Here is a 21,213-nt window from a genome sequence, read left to right as displayed (position 1 = left end):
CATGGATCAATCCTCTCTAAGTGAGAATGAAAGACCATTGAAGTTTCAAGATAACCCCCAAGACTGAACTCCTGCATTCATTCGAAATATACTTGAACCTCACCAAGAGGATTCACTTTGGAACTTACTTTCACTTTGAAACATAACTCATGACATGATCAATCATATACCTTAATACACATTCATACATATTTCACAATGAATCCAAAACTTCATTTAAATCAAATTAGAACAAGGAAATAAAGAGGAAACTAACACATGGATCAATCACTCAATGCACACACGCTCACTGAGCGACCATAGACTTCTTTCGCACAACAACCCAGCTCACTATGTGAATCCATTAACAATACCCCCAACATCCAAACCACTCACTCAGCGACCTAACTCGCTGAATGAATTAAACTACCAGTGGTACCGGACCCCAACTTCTCACTTACCACCTCAACTCGTTATATGAAAGTTCAGACAATGGTCCAGACCCTCAAACACTCGCTGAGCGACCCAATTTGCTAATCGAATAAAACTCACAGTACTCCCAGTCCTCAACCAGTGGCTCAGTGCACCTTCTCGCTGTGTGAATCATCAAATAGTGAGCCAGCCTCCACAACCACTCATTGAGCGACTCCACTCGCTTAGCAAGTTTGCATAATCTGCAACAAAAAATCTGCAGAATTATGCAACCTACACCAAATTTACCAATTCCAACTATTTTCCCCAACTTCTAACTTTCCTAGATTTTGTTATATACCTAATTATACTTAACCAATGTTGTCCAAACACTTATAACCTCAATCTAAACAAGTAGACTCAAAATCTCACCCAAAAACTTACAAAAACTCAACTTAGAGACTTAAATTGATTTCTACCATTTTTGGCACAATTCCAAGCAACTTAGATACTCTAGCAAGTCCCAAATGACTTACCAAGAGTGTCCAAACTAACCATTTGCACACAGAACTCCAAACTCAAGTTTTCACTACCCCGCTTCCTAAAAATTTAGTTCTAAACCAAGTAAAACTCTACTTCATTACCACCAAACCCTCCTAGCTTAGTTTTCTAACCTTCCAAATGTTAAACCAAACCCGAACCAGTTCATAAACAATCTCAACTTCACCAAAATCAGTTCAACCACCTATCACACCATTCCACTACCTTAAGCTCCCATTTTAGACCAACTAATCCATACTTAAGATGCTCTCCTCCTTTAACAGCCCCATTTATACAATTTAAATTCATCAACATGAATTCCAATATCACCAACATACATACAACAAATTTCACACATTAACAACATCCATTAACATAAAAAGTATACATTTATTCCAATTACTCAAATGACTATTAACACAAAATCACATTTTCTAACTCCAGCATTTTAATCATCATAAACCATCAAATTCATACCATATATTTCTATGGAAAGTATTTAACTAGCTTCCCTTACCTTAGAGAAATCTGGACAACTCTATAAAAACCCCAACAGTTTGCTTGCACCACAAGGAATTTCTAGAAACACCTACAAATCACTAATTGGTGATAGGAAACGACTCTTAAAATTTAAATTAAACTAAGAATCAAGAGAAGAAGACTCTAATCACATGCAAAGACAAAATCTCTGTATGATCACATATTTAAGAAAACCTAGAAAGGGGGAATGAAACTTACTTACTCAAATCAAGAAATTGATTGACGGAAAAGGTAGCTCTCAACGTCAGGATCGCCCAGACACTTCCTTATCGTCGAACAGATAATCCAAGAGTGAGAAAGAGTATAGAGAAGTGAGAGAAAGCAAAGAGGATAGTGTTTTAGAGAGATGTAAATATTTTAACAAATGAACCGAACTTTAGAAAATTTTATTTATATTATAAGATTATTTTAAAATAAAATACCTAGTCTCATTATTTCAATACACCTATTTACTCTTATACTTTGTTTTCTATATTCTTATAAAATATATCTAGAAGGATGCATCATAAAATTCCTTCAAATTTTAAGTATGTGTGGATTTTGTTTTAAATAAAATCTGATTTAAAAAAAAAATTAAGTGCTGTGAATGTAAAAAAAAGGAATTCAATAACAATAAAAAGGAAACTTTTGAATTGAAACATATGCTATTACAATACTATTAATAAGGAAATTTTTTAATTATATTAAATTTTAATTAGATTAGACAATTTTTTTAATTATATTAATTTTAATTAGACTGTGCGGTTTATGATACATATAACAACATATTATAATTAAGTTTAGGTTTTAGTTGAACAAATAATGTAAAAAGAATAAAATAATTTGTATGATTTTATGATTTTGATCAAGAATCCTAATTATAATGTTATTATGTTATGATTGTCCTTAAAATCTTATATTTAAATTTCGATCTGACAACCATTATTACAATGGAGATAAAATAATTAGTGTTTGATATTAAATAAATTTTGACCACAATAATTATTAATGTTGTTCTCTTTTATTTGAAATATAAAAATGTTCATAAATATTATATATTTATAATGATAATTTATTTGTTGCAAAAAAAATTAAATAATAAAATAATTTTGAAATTGCATCATTTTTCTTTATTTTTAACCGTTTGCCTTTTATTTAATTATTTTTATTTAATTTGTACATGTTTAATCTTTTATTACTTAATAGTTGATATATTGGGTTGCTTATTTTATTTTGTATATCGCTACAAATTTTAATATTATTTACTTTTAGTCCCAAAAATTATCTTGACGTAAAATTTAAAACACATTATTTTTATCAAAATTAAAGACATAAAATGAAAATAATAAAATATATCATGTTTTAAAATATTTTAAACAATTAAAAATGAATAAATGAAAGTATTTATATTTAAATTCGGTAAATTTTAAAAATTAGCATAACCTATTTCTTTGATATTCAAGTTAACTTGTATTATAAGAGTGAAAAGTAGTGGTCTTCGAGCATGTTGGAAAATTTAAATTTAAAGATTTAATTGTTTTTTTTTTCTATAAAAAGTTGTTTATAAATTATACGTACTAGATAATAATAATTAAATATAAAAGAGTTGAAAATAAATACGTTTATAAATCTATAACTTTATAATTTATGGTTATTTTTCAATATTTTTTTTTTCATTTCACTTCTTATGTAATTTTTTTTATTACATCTAAACAAATTTAATTATTTTTCGACGAACTTATTCAAAAGCTCATTTTAGTTAATTACGAAAATTAAAGGATTAATAAAGTTTGAAATTTATAGTAAATTTAAGTATTTTAGTTTTTCTATTAAATTCGTGAATTGATTGATGTAATTTTTATTTTATCTTTTTATATTATTTTAATATCTTACTTAATTATTTTCACATCTAACCACATATAATATAAAGTTGTTCTTATTGATATAAAAATGATACTGTGAGTAGTGGGGGTAGTAAGTAATGAAGTAAAAATCATTTCAAAATATTTTCAAAATAATAAAAGTTACAGTTGATTTTTGTGAGAAACCATTTTTATATTCAATTGACATCACAATAAAAAAAAATTAAAGATAAGTCATGATATTATATTGATAGTCACAATTATATATGGTCTTTATACTAAATTTGGTTTTATAATTCAAAAACTCTTTTTTTATCAAAATTCATGTATAATTTAGATTACAAATACTTCCTTTTATATATATATATATATATATATATATATATATATATATATATATATATATATATATATATATATATATATATATATTTCTACTTCAATTATGTGAAGATCTAGAAAATAATATTTTAGAAGTGATAGTTAATTGAAAATAGTGAGACTATATTATTTTAATATTAAAAAGTTTTAATATAAAAAGAATTGTTATAAACGAGTTTTATTATTTTAAAACGTATTATTTTTTTAGAAATCACTATTTTTTATAGTTCTTTACCTTTTCTCGAAGTGTTCTTGTTTCTAAGTCATTTGTTTGACGATCATAAGGTGTCTTTACGATCATGACGTCAAGGTCTATAAATCTAGCTGATCAATTTCAAAAATAGAGCAAGTAAGTTTCGACTCATTTTTCCCCTTCCATTCCCAAATCTGTTTTAGAATAATCTAGTATTGTTGCATGTGTAATCATGCTTCTCTAGTCATTCTTAGTTCACCTAGTTCTAAGGAATTTGTCTGTTTCCAATTTGATGTCTCATAAGTTCGTTTAGAGATTCCTTGCGTTTCAAGCAATCGACGGAACGTTTCTTTGAGTTAGACAGTTTACTACAAGGTAAGAAATCTATAACCTTTTTTTCACTTTGTGATTTTGTTAAAAGATGTTTTATATATCTAGGTATTGTAGTTAAACTTTTAGAAATGCCTATGTTTGGTTATATGAGGGTTTTATGAACTTGAGGATTTGGTCATGTTTTGTTAACATGTTGGAATTGTATGTTTGTGATTTGTGAAACTGTATTGATTATATGTAATGAAGGTGTCCTAATGTTTGGAAATTAAATGCAAAGTGGTTGAATTAAAGAAGTGTCTTTTGCTTAGGTTTGAAGGTAAAAAATAAGGGTTTAGATGGGTGAATTTTAAAGGTAGAGGTTAGAGTGATGAAGTAACTGGTTAAGTGTTGTTATGAGATCATTTTGGACTTATTAGAAGTGTTAGATTGAAGAAAATCTTGTATGGAACAAGTAAGGGGATATATGTTGAAGTTAGAGATATATTTAGTGTAAAAAGAAAGTTTTAACTAGTGAAAATTTAAGGTAAGCAATGGGGACTGTGTTTGACAGTTGTGATTGTATTAGAAGACTATTTAGGACTTACTTAAGCTGTCAAATGAGAAAAGTATAATGTATAATGATTAATAGTGCCTTTAGGATGAGTTCTTAAGTTTTTTTAGTTAAAATTGAGGTTTTGCATGGTGAGATTTTGTAACAGCAGAAAGGTGAGCAATCTGAGGTGTTGGAGGATGCTAACAAGTATATTAGGACTTGTGAGAGTTGTTAAACCAGAAAAATCTGGTTTATTATGTAGTAGAGGATTGTGAGGGTGCTTTGCTTAGTTTTAGTCTAAACAAAGGGGTTTTGGGTAGTGAATTTCTAAGGGAGTGGGTCTGGGTTGAATTGGAGAGTTTAGAGTCTATTCTTGAGTCATTTAAGACTTGTTCATACCTTTATTTTGAAGAGTTTTGAGTTAGAAAGTGTAGATTTGAGTTTGGGTACTTTTGGAGTTGTCATATAGGTTTAATGCATCTAGTTTGGGTCTAATGATCAAAGGGGTACCTTGTTTTAGTTATAAACGTATTTTCATATCAGTTCTAGTCCGTAAGCAACCTTTTTGGTCATTAGAACAAGTCTTAAGTGCATCAAAGTTCTTAAAAATAATGTGTTGTCAACTAATATGGTGATGAGGTGCAGTTTCTGGCATTGAGCGCCACCATTCTAGTGGCTCTGGCACTGAGCGACAACTTTTGGGCGCTAAGCGCTACTGCACCAATTTTGGTTTCTTTTTCAAGTTTTGGAAATAACAAATTTGGGGTTCCAGGTGTCAGTTTTGGACATTCTTTAAATGAAAGTTTATATGTATATGGTTTCAAAAGGATTCTTGTACTGTATGCAATGTATATATAAACATAGGATTTATATGAGAATGAGAAAAGTGTGTTATGAGAAGAATCTCAAGGAGAGATTCTATTTTCTAGCAAGTTGTAAGAGAATGCTCGATAGAGAGACTACGATACGTAGGTATCCTGATATTCTACCAACCATTTAACTCATGTAGAGTTGGATGGAGTGGCAGAGAGAATGGCAAGAGGTCTTCACCCAAGCCCTCTGGGTTTTAGGAGTAGAAGATTTACCTCATGGTGAGTAGGTCGAATTATCCTTGTTTATAACTCTACAGAGTATAAATACTACCATGAGTGCATGCCTGCTCCGGATAAGTGAGCATAGTGGTATTGTGGTTGTATGAATTGCCTATTCTTGAATGTTGTTAATTGTTAAACTAAATTATTATCTAAGACTTTATTTGTACACTAGTTTACCCTTGCTTTTGTATTATTTGTCTTTGTGTATGTTTTCTCTTTTGCAATAATCACCTTAATAGTGTGAGCTTAGGGAGGATGTCTTTTCAGTCTTTTGAGCATGAGAATGAGAGAATAGCAACAATTATAGAAAAGTTTTGTTCTCCAAATTATAAGCTCTTCTTGGTTAAAAGTTTGTAATTCTTAATAAGTTATCATACAATATTTTAGTTTAGTAGCTTTACAAATTCCCATTACTTTCTTCATTTTATGTTACAATCCTACTAACCTTAAGAATAATTAAATTTTTTAAAAGATATATAGTTAAATATGATATTAAATAAATTCTAATTTCAATAATCATTAATATAAATTTACTTTATTTAAAGAATGTATATATATTATAAGTTTTAAATAATAATTTATTTGATGCATAAAAAAAGTAAAAATATTTAAGTAATAAAATAATTTTAAACTGTTTCTTTTTTTCAATCAGTTTCTTTTTCATTTTAATGTTGTTAAAAATTAAAATATAATTAAACGTAAAAGACAAAAAAGATTAAATTTACATAGAAAAAAAAACCCAGTATATCAACTATCAAATAATAAAGCGTTAAACATCCTAAAAAAACAATGAAAAACAAAGGTTAAAAAGAAAAACACACCATACAATAATGTTAAAATTATTTTATTATTTAATTATTTTTTAACTTTCTTTTCATACGTATCAAATAAATTATTTTATATAATATTTATGGATATTTTTATCATCCAAATAAAGTAAAACAATATTAATAATTATTAGGTCAAAATTTATTTAATATCACAGCTAACTATTGACTTATGTGAAGTTCAATATTTATTAATTATTCTTAATCAATATCTTTTATGGTCATGTTAAACCGTATCCGTTAAAAATAATTAATAAACATTAAACTTCAAAAAGTTCATAGTTGAGTATAATATTAAATGAATTCTAACTAATTTATTTAGAGATAAAAATGTAATAAATGTTATACAATTATAATTATTTTATACACACAAAAAAATGTTAAAAAATAATTAAAGAATAAAATAATTTTAACGTTGTTGTATGATTTTTCTTTCTTTTAAAGAGTTTCTCTTTCGTTTCAATGTAATAAAAATTAAAATATTATTAAACTTAAAAAAATTAAATTAACAGATAATTTTATGTACTATATTCCAAATCTCTGTTTCAATTCAAGATTTGATATTCCGACGTCTGCATTGGATTTTTTTCATTCCTGGAAAAGATAAAAAGTGAAAAAGAAAACACAACAAATTCTTATCTTTTTTTTTTTTTTTTTTTCTCTTCTTTTGTTGTGTGACAGAGACATGTATGGCTATAAAAAATAAAAAGGATGAGAAAAGTGAGTAATAGTTATTGCAATGATGATTACTTAGGATTCTATGAAAAGCTATTGTACAAATCCAAATGGAATAATGGCCTCCCAAGGTCAAACAAATAGATAGGTGTAAATTTTTATGATTAAAAAAAAGTACAATCAATTTTTTAAATACTCGTTTCAGTAAAAGAATATTAATATATTTTAGTTTTAGGGTAATAAAAATATCTTATAATTTTTGCAAAAACAATTAATTTTATAAAATTTATCTGTATCTCATTAACGGTTGAGATGGTGTGCACGAATTTGGTAATTTTTAAGTAATTATTGTTGATATGTTTATTAGTTTTGCTTGTTTCTTTATTAAATTAAAATTATTAGTGATTTTTCCGAATTTAATTATACACTAATTCTAATTTTCAATATATCTAATAATTATCAAATATAAAACATGTCTTCAGATACGGTTTTGTTGACAAATTCCAACAAAAATAATAGAATTAAAATTTTTATTCTAATGTTGCATTTTTCTATATACTAAAAAATTAAATATGACAAAATTTAATATACCAAATTAAGTACATAACTTGATTTTTTTTCTTTTTATTACGACAAGTTTTAAATTTTATCTCACTAATTTAAATATTTTCAATTTAATTTTATTATTTTTTTAAAAAAATAAACATAATTATTTTTATTAGATCAATGATTACAGTATTATCATAATAAATGTCTTTATGATGATTTGGTCAATATTATTTTTCTCAACAAGTCTACATTAAGTAATGAAATATCATGGCTGTAAAAATAATCACAATCCGCGACTCAATCCGGTTTATCACGGGTTTAAGTCGGGTCGAGTTTAAAAAAAATATTTTTTTTTATGCGGGTCATTTCAACCCGACTCAATACGGATTGAATCCGTGGTAGGTCGGGTTGATCCGCCAACCCACCTACCTAATTTTATTTTTTAATTTATTATTTTATTTATGAAACCTTAAATAATAAAATATTCTCTTCACTCACTGTGTATACCAAAAAAGTAACCTCTACTCTCACAAATCACTCTCACGGAACTTGCTTTCATTTACAGTGTTGTCATTCTCACTTCTTTGCTGAAATTCTTCAAGGAGCAGGTTGTTTTTGTTTGTTTTTGGATGTCATTTGGATTATATTGTACTTTTTATTATTATTTTGAATTGTCTTCAATTTAACATCATTTTTTGGGAGTGAGATTTGTTTAAATTTGAATATAGAAAGTTTGTAATTTTTTTATTTAAAAAAAATTGTAATTAAATGGGCTAGTGAGCCAACTCGTTTACCCACCAACCCATGGTGGGTCGAGCCGGGTTCATATTTTTCTGGCTTGCTAATAAATGAGCCGGGTTGGGTTGGCTCACTAAGTGACCAACCCGTGACGGGGCGGGCCAGGTCGAGCCGGGTTACCTATTTTGACAACTCTATTATTATTGTCATCTTGTATAATTAATTATTTTAAGTTTAATCATTCAGGAAGTCCCTTTTTTCGCGTGGAATCTCATTTTTGTCCCTTTTTTTTCGGTTTCTCAATTGGGTCCCAATTTTCTGAAAATTGCAACAATTGAGTCCTTTCCGTTAAATTGGGGCCAATGACGTTAAGTGTGTATTTGACGTGGCACGCTGGAGTCAGTGTCTTAACTGATGTGGTTGTCTGAGTTAGGGGAACAATTGACGTGGATAATTGAATTTTTTAAATGCGAACAAAAGGAAAGTTTTAAACCAAAATTGGGATTGAGATTATTACTTTATCGAATTAGGGATTGACAGTGGAAGAAGTTTCTTTTGAGTTATTCTAGGGTTCGTCCAAAGTGCAATCCATTTCACAATTTGGGGTATCATTTTGGGGATTTAGGGTTTAATCCAAGTTCACCTTGAAGATGTATCCTTGTTCGTCTTTGTCATGTAGTGGGTGGCAGAAGGAAGACAGTAATATGGTCTGTGGTGGTGTTCGAGGAGGATGTAGCAATGGTGGTCCGTTTTGCTATTGTGGGATGAAATATGTTGTCAGAACTGCAAAAACAGCTAAGAACAGAGGCAAGCAATTTTGGGGCTGCCCTAAGTTCAAGGTAAGGTTTATTCGTGTTTTTTTCGTTGTTCTTATTTTGAGTTCGAGGGTGCCCTGATTGGTGTTTTCTTCTCACAGAATGATGGTGAAGATGATGGTTGCAATTATTTCACATGGTGTGCAGATCATGGGGTTGCTGAAACGGAAACGAGTGTAAAGTGTGAAGGCAAGTCTAAGTCTTTCAGGAACAGAGAAGCAATGGAAGGTGGATGGAAGATTATAAGTGATTTGGACTTGTCAGTGAAGAAATTGGAAAATAGGCTTAACGTCTTCTTAGGGATTGTTTGTGTTCTTTGTGTGGTGAACATTATTGTACTTACATTAATGTTTTTTCGTTCATAGGAATGTTTTCATTGTACGTATGATGGAATGTACTTAGGACGCAATGAACCAAAGTTATTTTGACTATAAAAGTTTGTATTGTTTTTAACTTTTGGTAAGGATGTAATTCAAAGTAATGATTGTGGTTGACAACTTCACCATTGCAAAAGACAATTTGAGACGTTTGTACCTTTTAATTCAAATGTAAAATTATCATGATTTGTTTAAAAAATGTAATCAGAAGGTTGCTATTTCAGTTTTTGTGTGTAGAAAAGAGCTTGGAAAAATCAATTGACCATTGGACATGATATAACTGTTGAAGTGTGATGCTCCGTTTTGTCAAAAAGCACTCCATAAACAATACTTAAATCAAAATTCATGAAATTCTTTAATTAGCCTGCTTTGGTTATCATTTCATTCAATTCAAACCGCCTATTTCTCCTCAGTCAAAATAAAACCACTAGCTATCTACCTCTGATATTACAGATAAACCTTTCTTTGTACATATCACAAAAATAGAACATCAGTCATGTCTGCCAACAAGTTTGCAACCGTCAAAATCACCCTTGTTCTACTCTATGCCATCCTAGAATGGATTCTGATCATCCTAGAATCGATCACATCATAAAGTCTGGGAAGAGCAAGAGTTTTATGCAGTTGAAATAGTTGAATCAGACAAATATGCTTTTCCTTCTAACACGACTTTCAGAAACATAATGATGCTAAAAGATCAGCATAACATCAAATGCACACAACAGATAAATGGAACCAAATTAAGCATATCTGCTTAAATTTAATTAATGTCAAGCAGTATATAAAACTATATCATACAGACCAAAATAACCATAAAACCAGTATTTTCCATCAATTTTCAACAGTAGCTCAATAACAGTGATTGGATAACAAAATCATAATGTTTTGTAGCCTTAAAATATTACAAAAGTGCATTCCTACTGTGTACTAGGGTTGAGGCTGAGACTGATGTGCTATTTCAGAATGTTGAGTGGATGGAGTTGGTTGTTGATGTATCAGGCACAGTTCCTGGTTGGGTTGCTGATGTACTAGGCACAGTTTCTGGTTGGGTTGCTGATGTACTAGGCACAGGTCCTGGTTGGGTTTCTGGTGTACTAGGCATAGTTCCTGGTTGGGTTGCTAATGGGCAACGACTTCTGTTATGGCCTTGTTCTCTACATATGCCACATCTTTTCCGCAAGCCAGATTTGGTGATTCTTGATTCATCCTTCCTCATTTCCCATTGCTCCAGTCTTCGTTTTCTCTTTGGTCTTCCAGGCAATACTCTTTTGTGTGAAGGAGACACATCAAGATATGGAGTAATGTTCCATATGTTGGCTCCATTTATGGGATATATAATTGATGAATATGTCTCCTCATATCTGGACTTCATGTAGTAAGAGTCAATAAATTGTTCTCCATCAATGTTAAGGAACTTCATCGTAGCCAATGAGACAGTAGGGGATTCCAGTCATCATCCAAGTTCTGCATGTGTAGGAGGAGTCATCTATGTTGACTACGAACTTATCTCCATTGTTAGACATGTGACGAACTTCAAATAGCTTGTTTACAAGACAACAATAATTATGAACCACAATAGTAAATTAAGATAACATATTAGTGATTAATGGAATTTACCTAGGAATCCAATTTTTAGTTAACTGAGATTCCTTTCTAAATCTAGATAGGATCTTGGGACAAATAGACCCAGTAAATAATGATATGCTTGACCTGTTCTTGGCTCATCTTTGCATGAGGTAAAGTCGTATCTCCTCCAACAAAGTAATTATGGGTTTACTCCTGGTAGAAACGAGGACATTGTTGAAGCCCTCACTCATATTGTTTACTAAGGTGTCAGATTTAGCTCTTTCAGTGAACCTTGATCTTGACCAATACCTACAACAAATAATATAATCACTATTAACATTATATGAATAAGGAAATGTGTTATACTTTTGAAGACTAACCTTGGAGGGATGGAAATCAAATGCTTATAAGCATCTTCATGCAATGCTCTTATGTTTCTCATTTCCATCTCCCAAGTTTGTGGGTGTGTGGCTGTAGCTGCCCTCCACATTAAACGCTTGAGGTTTTTGCCCGGGAATTTCTTTCTGAAGTTGGCATACAAATGCCTTACACAAAACCTTTACTCAACTCTAGGAAGCATATCATCTATTGCATGAAGTAGACCCTGCAATACAATATACAAGTAATCACTAAAGCCAACCAATAGTTAAGACCCTAAAGTTAAAATGTACAAGTCAAAATTAATGATGACTATTACCTTTTGCTGGTCTAATATGAAGGTAAATGAAGAACAAATTTCAGCCCCTCCAAGGTCATCTACCAATAGTTCCAAGAACCACCTCCATGAATCCTTATTCTCAACTTCAACAACACATTATGCAATTGGCAACATCTGCTCATTTCCATCTCAGCCCACAGGTGTTAACAACTCACCACCGTGTTGAGAAACAGGTAGGCTTCGTTTTACACCAAGAAGGGGGGGGGGTGAATTGGTGTTAGTTCAAAAACAAAATCTTTTCGCAATCTTTATATGAAAGTGCAAAGCTTTTTGATCTTTCTTGAAATGCAAGTAATGAAAATTTTAATGCAGCAGAAAAACGCAGTTGACTGCAAAATAAACGAAGTCGACTGGAAATAAAGAGTGTAGGGATAGAGAAAATCAAACATTGGTTTTTATACTGGTTCAGCCAACAATGCCTACATTCATTGTCCTTCCGACCCAGGAAGCAAATGCACTATAATGGTTGCGGTTTTTACAACAAGGAATTTATAGAAGCACCACGTAAAAATATAAATCTCCTCTCTAACCAAAACCAAAATATAGCTGCACAACAAAACCAAAATTGTAGCAAAAATCTCCTCTTCTACAATCTGAACCCACGTCGAACAATCCTCAACGTGTAACCAACACTCTTCATAGGATGCCAAGCCTATCGCAGCAGACTTCACAGGTTGCCAAGCCTTCAATCAACACATCAGTCTTCACAGGCTGCCAAGCCTTCAAAGATCAATCAAGAAGCACCTTCCTCGTGCAGATTATGATCAAGTAGTCAACGCAATTGACTTCTCCCTCTGAATCTCTCTCAAGAAAGATCACCACCGTCTTTTGGAGAATTCTTGGAGCTGTTAAAACAGAGAATTCAATCTGAAACAGGAAAATGAAAATGTTAGATTCACAAAAGTCTCAAAACAACTCGTGTTCTGTTTATTTATAGTTTTCTGTTATATCAAATTGCTTCTCAATCGAATAGCCTACTAATACAATCGACTGTATTAAAATAGTTATAACAGACAGTCAACATATAGGCTCTTAGTCAACAGAATTAAACACAAATTTATTATAGTTGACTAAGTCATCAATGATTAACTAACTTTTGAGAAATATAGCCGTTGGAGCGTGTAAGCATAATAGAATTCCAAACAAATCAATAATACAGTTGAATATGCAATATACAATGTCGACTGACACATGAAAAAACATTTTGAAATTCTTTTCAACTCAAAATCTCACACAGCACTGGTTCACAAAATATGTACAAAGATTTTAGCACAGTCGAATCCATTATAGGTGTATTCGACTTGACTATAACTTTGTCACAACAAATATAAGTTCATAAAGGTGCTTGTGATCTTTTACTTTCAGAAATGTGCTATAATCAAAGGCATTTAATTTCACATTTCAATACAAGCATGTTCCACAAATATAACACACAATCAATCATAGGAACATACATCATAGTTCATCAAAACATGTTCAGTAGATATGACAGTTTATCAGAATACGAACATGTAATGCAGCAACATGTGTACTGTTATTAGGCATTGTGTTGTCATCATCAAAAACTAGTTTGATATAGAGTTTATGTTGTCAACAATCTCAACACATCGTACTTACCTTTCAAAAATAACTTTAAATATGAGGGGACCACGGGGACCACAAGGGCCACAACATCGCAATAAAAAATGGAACACAATACAACGACGGGGACCACCACCCAACATCGCAATAAAAATAATCAATACAAAATCAAACTTTTACTAGCCTGGCCACTCGAGATTGCAGCGGATGAAGGTCCCAGTACTTCCATGACGACGACAACTGCACACTCTGTTAGAAGAACTTTGGACGAACCCTAGAAGAACTCAGAAGAAACTTCTTCCACTGTCAATCCCTAATTCGATAAAGTAATAATCCCAATCCCAATTTTGGTTTAAAACTTTCCTTTTGTTCGAATTTAAAAAATTGAATTATCCATGTCAATTGTTCCCCTAACTCAGACAGCCACGTCAGTTAAGACACTGACTCCAGCGCCCACGTCAAACACACACTTAACGCCGTTGGCCACAATTTAACGGAAATGACTCAATTGTTGCAATTTTCAAAAAATTGAGACCCAATTGAGAAACCAAAAAAAAAGGGACGAAATTGAGATTCCACGCGAAAAAAGGGACTTCGTGATTAAACCATTATTTTAATAATATTATTATCATGCAAAAATATATTAATTTGTTTGTAAACAAAGTTATACCAAATTAAAAATGTTGAATTAAAAAAAATTACCAAGATAATGAAAAATCTATTAAATCTAAAATTAATTTTAAAATGTTGAATTTATGCATCATGTCAAATTTACTAATTCAATAGTTGAATTGCAAATAAGCTTTTAATAACAGTTTGTGTAAAGAACAATTAATTGATGTTTTGTCATGTTAATATATTTGAAGAATAACATTATTTAAAATACAAAAACATGTGATTTGTATATAATATATAAGCTTGTAAGCTAAGTCTTGGTAAAAATCAAAACAACGTACATGTAGATTTTTTTTCTGATATTTTTGTTTGTGAGAGGCTTGTTGATCGTTTTCTGTATAACAATTATTAGGTCTGAAATCTCTTTATTATGTTGTGCAATATCTTATTCTTAGCTTTGTCTTTTTGTTGTCCAGCCATATCAAAGGTACTTAAGCTAAAGGGTTATTCTTATGCTAACTTTTATTGTTTTGATTAAGACATTTAGGCTCTAATTCAGTTACTCTACAAAGATAAAAGTGCTTTTGTCTTTAAGTTTTATGTTTTCTTCCTAGTAATGACAATTGTTTTATTCTTTTATTAAAATATATTTTTTACTTCTATTATTTTTTAACTTTATAAATATTAAAACTTGTATTAATATATAGTTTCTTTTTCGTTCAATAGCATTAAAGAATGATCAAAATCATAAACCTACACACAAAAGAAAAAAAAAAACACTCAAATTAAGGTAGAAACCAGTAGTTAAAACCAATATTAGTACGGTAAAGACTCACAAAATTATAAAATGTGAAATTAAGACACGAAGTATAGATTTTAATTTCTATAAAACTATGTACATTATGTTAACCTTTTTATATGAAAAAAAAGTTAGTTCGGATGTTAAATAACATTCATTTCAAATAACTTGTAATAATATAGTAATATTCAATATGATTTTAATTATAGTGATGTATAACTACAACTAAATTCTCATAATTATAATTATTATTATTATTATTTTCCATATGAAATTAAACTAATATTTTAAAGAAATAAAGTTTTACTTTCTTTAAATTTCACTGACATATCTTTCTTATATTTAATAATATGTAAATATTACAAGATAAATTTTACATAAATTAATAATATAAAAATAAAAAATGTAAATCTTATCTTAAAATATAATGATAACGGGAGGTTATGAGAGATTTTATAAAGGCAAAAGGAAAGAAGAAAACGTCGAACAACGGTAGAATGCGACATATGCTTTGTCTTCTGTATAAAAATCACAATTAATTAGTATCAATATTCGAATAACTCAATACGCGAAGTTAATTGTATAAAAATAATTTGTATTGAAGTTGTTTCAAACAGTTCGACGTTATATTTGATGATTAAAAAAAGAAATAATATCAAAAGGCACCACATTTGGCTTCTAGTTGAAGACATGTCGAAGACCCGAACAGATTGACGTAATATTAATTTGTTATAGAGTCTCGCGAGCTGTTATCCATGAAGGCATAGGGAAAAACCAGAGATCTTAACACTTATGAATTTCAAATTGTTTCAGCATTAAATGCTTCAAAATCTAAGGAAAAGAAAATGCAAAGGAAATATTATTATTATTCCTAATATGTCCAATAGGGAGGCAAGGGATTACGTAAAATGCAAACTATATTTATAGATCAACCGATGAGGTACATCATGTAATGATTGCCACCGTCTTTTTGAGCATCGAAGTCTGGCAGAATTCGACGTTCAAACATCAATCAGAGAAAAAGTAATAATTCTCGTTTGATTCATATAAGAACAAATTGACTTCCCATCCCAAAGAAATTGATTACTTTTCAGTCACCCGTGAAGAATGTGGGATTAGGATGGATCGAAGTTAAAAAGTTTGATGTGCCCCTCTATATACATATAATTACACTTTCAATTTTGCTACGTTAATATAATCGATTCTATGTAATAAAGAATCGATTCAAAGTGTTATAAATTAAGAAATGCAAATGAGCTTTTAATGATTATTTATGGTGATATTAATTACAATGTTGCTTGATACTCATCACATGTTTGTTAAAATACTAAAAAAAAAAAGAAATAATGCATGAGAAAGTCAAATTCGTTTTTCTCATAAGGATAATCATTATATTTTTTATAGCTTAATCATTTAGAGTAATTAATTATTATTAACTATTAAATTCATTTGATCCCCGTCAATGATATCAATATTAGACGTGGTCTCTGACAAATTCTTGGATCTGGAATTATTCAGAAGTGAAGGGTTTCTTTTTCGAGAATGGCTGGTTTTGCAAAATGGCATCTTATGCATCCAATATCTCAATATTTGACGTCATCTGTAAAAATAGATTCGAAATTTAAAATTTCTTGAAGTTCTTTACCCATAAGAAATCAAATAGCTTTGAAATCTAACGGTATAAAACAAATCCAAGACAATTTAAAAAAATAATCATACATTTCCTAAGCACTTCCCTTTCAGTATGATGAGTAAACCATTACTGTACTATAAAAAACATTTTGTTAACTTGAATTTCAAAGGCCACCTTCATATGAACTGAGGCTTGAATGCGGCACTTTCAAATTCAAGTCAACAAATTGCAATTTGAAGAACATACATGTTTTGAAATCTAAGGAAAGAAAAATACTCAGGAGATAAAATACATGAATCATAATATGTTCAATACCAAAACAGGACGAATGGGGTTACAAGAAAAGCACATCTATATTAATAGATGAAATAGTGTCTTCTAATTATTTTAGTTCTCAAAATTGTTTCAGCATTAAACATATTGTGAAATATATTTCTTTTTCCTCGCCATTTCCCTTCCCGTAAGATAACTTAACCATTTCTGTACTACAAAAAGCATTTTGTTGACTTCAATTTCAAAGGCCACCTTCATATGATCTAAGGCCTAAATGCGACACTTTCAAATTCAAGTGAGCAAATTGCAATTTAAAGAACAAATATGTTACGAAGTCTAAGACAAGGACAATAACAAGGAGATAAAAAACATGAATCCTAATATGTTCAATACGGAAATAGGAAGCAAGGCATTAAGCGAAATGCAAGCTATTCTTATATATGAACCGACGAGGTACATTATAGTGTGTAATGATGCTTACATGAATGAACGTCGAATTCCTGTAGACTTCGACGTTCAAACATCATTCAGTGAAAAAGTAAAAAATCTCTTTGGATACTGATAATAACTGCTTCTGATGAAAAATACGTCGAAGATCTATGAGTCTTTGACTTTAAATTGAGAGTTTAAAATAAAAAAGAAAAAATAATAAATAATGAGCAACCTTTTTCTTCTGGATGAAAATTAAAACGTCACAGCCCCAGCGAACTGCTCGTAATTGGTGCTAAGGTAAAGGCACACAATTAATGGTCCCAACCCAACCACTCCAATGCCCTTCATGCCGATGCCGTAACGTCTATGCCCCCAAAGGCTTCGACGTTTGATTGCAAGAAAAGTGAAATATAAAGGAAGTATCCAAAGAAATAAGTTAATAGATTTTGATTTCTTTTGAAGTTGTACAATTTCAAAACCTAACCTACGTACCTTCCCTAACCAAATTCATTTTAACTTTTTCCTTTGTTGTCCCATCGATTCCTTCACTAAACGAAGTCATTTCTTTGCTATCCATGAAGGCATGGTGGAATAACAGAGGAAAATGTTAATATTTATGAATTTCAAAAACATTCTCCATTGTTTTGCTTTTTTTCTTTTTTTATTTACTTCCTATTTTTTGTTGTAATGTATTCCATCATTTTGTTAGGAAACAGGTTGGCTTCGTTTTTCACCAAGAGGGGGGGGGGGGTGAATTGGTGTTAGTTAAAAAACAAAGTCTTTTCGCAATCTTGGTATGAAAATTCAAAGCTTTTGACTTTTCCTTGAAATGCAAGTAATGAAAAATTTTAGTGCAGCGAAAAAACGTAGTTGACTGTTAAACAAATATAGTCGACTGAAATAAAGAATGCAGGGAAGAGAAAATCAAACACTGGTTTTTATACTGGTTCGACCAACAATGCCTACAACCTTGGAAGCAAATGCACTATAATGGTTGCGGTTTTTATAACAAGGAATTTATAGAAGCACCACGCAAAAATATAAATCTCCTCTCTAACCCAAAACCAAATATAGCTGCACACACAAAACCATAAATGCAGCAAGAATCCCCTCTTCTGCAATTTGAACCCATGCTGAACAATCCTCAACGTGTCACCAGCACTCTTCAAAGGATGCCAAGCCTATCACAGCACGCTTCACAGGTTGCCAAGCCCATCACAACACACTTCACAGGTTGCCAAGCCTTCAGTCAAATATAGCAGTCTTCACAGGATGCCAAGCCTTCAAGATCAAACCAGAAGCACCTTCTTTGTGCAGATGTTGATCAAACAGTATGCGCAATTGACTCCTCGATCTGAATCTCTCTCAAGAAAGATCACCACCGTCTTCTTGGAGAATTCTTGGAGCTTCCTAAACTGAGAATTTTCTTTGAAACAGGACAATGAAAATGTTAGATCACAAAAGTCTCAGAACAAATTGTGTTTTGTTCTATTTATAGTTTTCCTATCATTCTTAGTCGAATAGCCTAGTAATCCAGTCGACTGCATTAAAACAGTTATAATAGACAGTCAACACAGAAGCTCCTCAGTCAACCAAATCAATGCACATTCATGACAGTTGACCCAGTTAGTCAATCCTCACTAACTTTTGAAAATATAGTCGTTGGAGCAAGTAGGCATAACAAAATTCCAAAATAAACAACAATACAGTCGAATGAGTGTTTCACACTGTCGACTGACACATGAAAAATCACTTTGAAATTCTTTTTAACTCAAAATCTCATCAAGCACGTTTTCACAAAATCTGTGCAAAGATTTTAGCTTAGTCGAATCTATTACCAGTGTAGTCGACTGAACCAGACCTTTGTCACAACAAATATAAGTTCATAAAAGTGCTTGTGAGTTTTTCTTCATAAATGTGCAGAAGTAATCAAAATCATTTTAACACACATTTCAACACAAGCATGTTCCATACATGTAACACATAATCAATCATAGGAACATACATGCAAAACAACAAAACATGTTCAACACAAGCATTGTTCAAATCAGTAAAGTATATCAGCTGAACATGTAACACTGGAACATATGTACTGTTATTAAGCACTGTGTTGTCATCATAAAAAACCAGTTTGATATAGATTTTGTGTTGTCAACAATCTCAACACATTTTTGGTCCTCATTTTAGATGTTGTATTTTGTAAAAAGGGGATTTCATTTTGAAATCCTCCAAGATATAGGACGTCGATGATCCCAAAAAAAAGACGTCCCTCCAAGAATTTATATATACCTTGTTAAATGATGAAGTTGAACAACTTTTTTTTATGTAATTATTTTAGTTCTTAAAATTCTTTCAGCATTAAACATATTGTGAAATAAAAAAACACGAATCCTAATATGGAAACAGGAGGCAAAAGGGATTATGTTAAATGCATGTTATATTTATAAATGAACCGATGACGTACATTGTGTAATAATGCTTAGTAAGTGACTGTAACAATCTTTTTTGAACGTACCGAATTAGACGTTTAAACATCAATTAGAGAAAAAGTAATAATTCTCGTTTGAACATTCCGCCCTCCCATAAATTGTCTACTTTTCAATTATCGAGGTGAGATTTGGATGGATCGAAGTTAGAAAGTGTGATGTGCCCCTCTATATTTATATAACTTCACTTTCAATTTCGCTAAGATAATATAATTTTCAAGAATGACCAGTCTTCCAAAATGGTTTCTTTTGCATCAATGATCTCAATATTCGACGTCAAATGTGTAAATAGATTCAAAATTTTAAATTCTTTTGAAGTTGTTTCCCAGATAAGAATTTAGATAGAAAACAAAGCCAAGACAATTTAAAAGAAGAATCATACATTGCCAAATGATGAAATTAAATAAGTTTTTCATAAATATATTTTAGTTCTCAAAATTGTTTTAGCATTAAACATATTGTGAACCATATTTCTTTTTCCTCGCCATTTCACTTCCAATAAGATAACTTAACCATTTCTGTATTATTAAAAGCATTTTGTTGACTTCAATTTCAAAGGTCACCTTCATATCATGTGAAGCCTGAATATGGCACTTTAAAATTTAAGTGAGCAAATTGCAATTTAAAGAACATATATGATACAAAATAAAAAAGAAGTACAATGACAAGGAGATAAAAAACATGAAACCTAATATGTTCAATACGGAAACAGGACAGATTGTGTTACAAGAAAAGCACATATATATTTATAGATGAAACAATGTCCTCTAAATATTTTAGTTCTCAAAATTGTTTCAGAATTAAACATATTGTGAACCATATTTCTTTTTCCTCACCATTTTCCTTCCAGTAAGATAACTTAACCATTTCTGTACTATAAAAAGAATTTTCTTGACTTCAATTCCAAAGGCCACCTTCATATGAACTAAGGCCTGAGTGCGGCACTTTGAAATTCTAGTCAGCAAATTGCAATTTAAAGAACAAATATAATACGAAATCTAATAGAAGGACAATGACAAGGAGAAAAAAAAAACATGAATCCTAATATGTTCAATACAGAAACAGGAAGCAAGGTATTAAGTGAAATGCAATCTATATTTATATATGAACTGATGATGGACATTAGATCGTGTAATTATGGTCAGTAACTTGTATGAATGTCAATTCCCATCCGATATGACGTTCAAACATCATTCAGTATTAAAGTAAAAAATCTCAAAAATCTCTTTGGATACTGATAAAATCTCTTTGCATACTGATAATAACTGCTTCCGACGTTAAAGTT

Source organism: Vigna radiata, unplaced genomic scaffold, assembly GCF_000741045.1.
Source record: "Vigna radiata var. radiata cultivar VC1973A unplaced genomic scaffold, Vradiata_ver6 scaffold_111, whole genome shotgun sequence".
NCBI lineage: Eukaryota > Viridiplantae > Streptophyta > Magnoliopsida > Fabales > Fabaceae > Vigna > Vigna radiata.
Note: the sequence above shows the minus strand (reverse complement) of the source record.